The sequence below is a fragment of the Phyllostomus hastatus genome, unplaced genomic scaffold, assembly GCF_019186645.2.
Source record: "Phyllostomus hastatus isolate PE091 unplaced genomic scaffold, TTU_PhHast_1.1 phas_contig_86, whole genome shotgun sequence".
NCBI lineage: Eukaryota > Metazoa > Chordata > Mammalia > Chiroptera > Phyllostomidae > Phyllostomus > Phyllostomus hastatus.
This window is the reverse complement of record NW_025333977.1, coordinates 72,230,087-72,232,816: the sequence shown is the minus strand read 5'-3', so window position 1 is coordinate 72,232,816 and position 2,730 is coordinate 72,230,087. Positions and strand designations below refer to the sequence as shown.

Here is a 2,730-nt window from a genome sequence, read left to right as displayed (position 1 = left end):
TTGTGTAAGTGTTGATTAGGTTTTATTGGTTAATGGTGTTGTTCTGTTCTATATACTTGCTAATTTTCTTTGTAAGTCCTATCAGGTATGGATAGGGGGTATTGAGATCTCCAACTAAAATTTTGCATTTGCCTATTCTTTCAGCTCTATCAGTTTTTACTTCATGCATTTTGAGGCTTTGTTATGTTGTGCTTATGAATTTAGGATTGTTATGCCTTCCTGGTAGATTGATCCTTTTATCTTTATGTAATAGTTTTCTTTGTCTATACTATTTTTTTCTTTGAACCTTACATTTTCTTTTTTTTCCCTCTGTGCTACTGAGTGCCAGCTGCCACTGGCACAGTCCCAGGGCACAGATGCAACCCAGGGTTTTTTCTTTCAGCACCAGCTACCAAATCCTGGCCCCACTGCCTGGGGGAGGATCTATGAAAGTGCTATTGAACCTTACATTTTCTGATGTTAATATGGCCACTCCTGCTTTTGCCTTTGATTCATGTTCTTATGGTATATATATTTCCATTCTTTACCTTCAAATTATTTGATGTTATGTCAGTGCTTTAGTCTGCCATTTATTGTTTTCTGTGTCTCATTTTTATCCTCTCTATCTCTATTTTCTATATAGGTTTTCTTAATTTCCTGTGAGTTACATCAACATTTTTAAGATTTTATATTGATTTTTAATAATATTCATAAATATATTGCTTTGTATGGTTACCTATTGTTTCTCTAGATACTACAATATACATATATAACTTACTGTAGTCTACAGTTAGTGATGTTTTACCACTTTAAATGGAGTTTAAAAATTTTATTTCCTTTTAGGTCCTTTACCTTAATTTCAGTTATTCTATTTTCAGTTTTATAAATTTTATTTACCTCTTTTTTTTACAACTGATATGTCTTTGTCATGATTTTTTTTTCATTTTTTTTAAGTTGTTTCAAAGGAATTTGTAATTCCTTTTTAGAAATGTTTTTAAAATAGATATTTTCTTTCTAGATAATTCAAATATTTTATTTAATTTGGTGTTGGCATTAGTTGATTACCTTTCTAATTCATGGTATGATATTCCTCGTTCTTGATATGAACCATTATTTCCAATTGTATCTTGAGACACTTGATGTCATATTATAAACTTTGACTTATATTTAATCCTCTATTTTAGGAAATGGGGATGCAAAAGGCTGACTCACACACCGCATTGCTGCAGGAAACCTGCTGAAGCTCAGCTTCCCACAATGCACTACTGGTAAAGATAGAAGAGTGGAAGCAAAGCACTCACTAGTTTTACCTTCTCCCACATCCTTTGCCTCATGGTGCTGGGTGGGGATTCAGCTCACCACTGGACCTTCCTTACTAACACTACACCTGCAGGCAAATCTGAACACTTCTTCTTTTGCCTGGCAGGGAACAGAAAATCAAATTCCTGCTCAGTTGTGCTGAATCCACTTTGGAAGAGGAGTAAGAGCACCTGCTCCTTCTTTTGGGTGGGAGATAATAGCCAGCTCCCAGGTGAGCCCTGCTAACACTGTCTCAGGGGAATTGGGCAGTGTTGGATAGAAGATCAATTTTCCTTTAAGTCAGAACCCCGGTCAAACTAATTTTCACCGGGGGGTTACATCAGCCTCAAAGTTGCCTTCAAAGGGCCTAATGTAATTTCAATTCCTTAACAGTTAAGGATTAATTACATTTATACAGTCCTAAAATTATTTTTGGCCCCTTGAAGGCAACTTCGAGGCTGATGTGGCCCCCAGTGAAAATGAGTTTGACACCCCTGCTTTAAGTGCTTCCAACCCTAACCCTATAGCTGATTTCCACTGGCCAGAAGATGGATACTTATCTCTTTGCTTACCCAAATGACTCAATCAGGTGAGCGAATTTGAGTGATAGTTGCTCAGGAACAGAAAATTAGCTCCTTGCTCTATCCTGCCAATGCCTCCCAGTGAGGGAATGGGAGTACAGGTACATGCTTTCACCTGCAGGTGGGTGGAGTGGAAGATCACCTCAGCTCCACTGGAACCATAGGAGAATGGCATGTTTTTTTTTTCCCTTAGTGTTAGGTTGGAGGAGGGTGAGTATTGAGAAAATGGTATTCTGATGTTAGGTTATCTTTTTCCTGGAACTTTAGCTAGGAAAGAACAAGCTTTTTCTGGGTAATTCCCACCCCACAGCCTTGTGCCTGTTGGTGGTTCCATGTTAGAGGCTTTGGCAATGTCTTGTCTTGGATATATGGGAGACAAAAGGAAAATATGGACCTCACCTCCATGTCTTCCTTAGGGTCTCAAGATGCTTAGACTGTTGTCTATTTGTAACTTTTGAGGTCCTTTCTAAGTTTGTATGTTATATTATGTTCAGGTTTGGGATTTTTTTGTTTGTTTTTAGTTGTGAGAGGGAGTAGTTAAAATAAATAAGGTTACTTCATTTTGGCAGATTGAGACATTTTCAAAGATGGTGGTATAAGGAAAAACCTCCTTGCACAACCATATCAAAATTACAACTAAATATAGAACAACTATTACTCAGAACTGTCAGAAAGTGAGTTGAATGGAAATCTGACAACTACGGAATTAAAGAAACCACATCCATCCAAACTGGTAGGAGGACCAGAGATGGGGAATGGGTGGCCCCATATCCACATGTGGTGAACAAAAATTCAGAGGGATTTTTTTTTGGAAGTGAGGAGTCCTAGCACCACACTAGGCCTCCAGGCCAGAGTTCCAGTGCTAAAAAGA

The 2,730-nt window shown here is 37.8% G+C and overlaps 1 non-coding gene across 1 annotated transcript; it reads right to left on the bottom strand.

Moving 5' to 3' along the window:
• Window positions 1–307: 307 nt before the first annotated feature.
• Window positions 308–438, bottom strand: LOC123827634. The gene has a single exon (XR_006787290.1). It is a non-coding gene; the product is annotated as a small nucleolar RNA SNORA30/SNORA37 family (small nucleolar RNA).
• Between the last annotated feature and the right edge of the window lie 2,292 nt (window positions 439–2,730).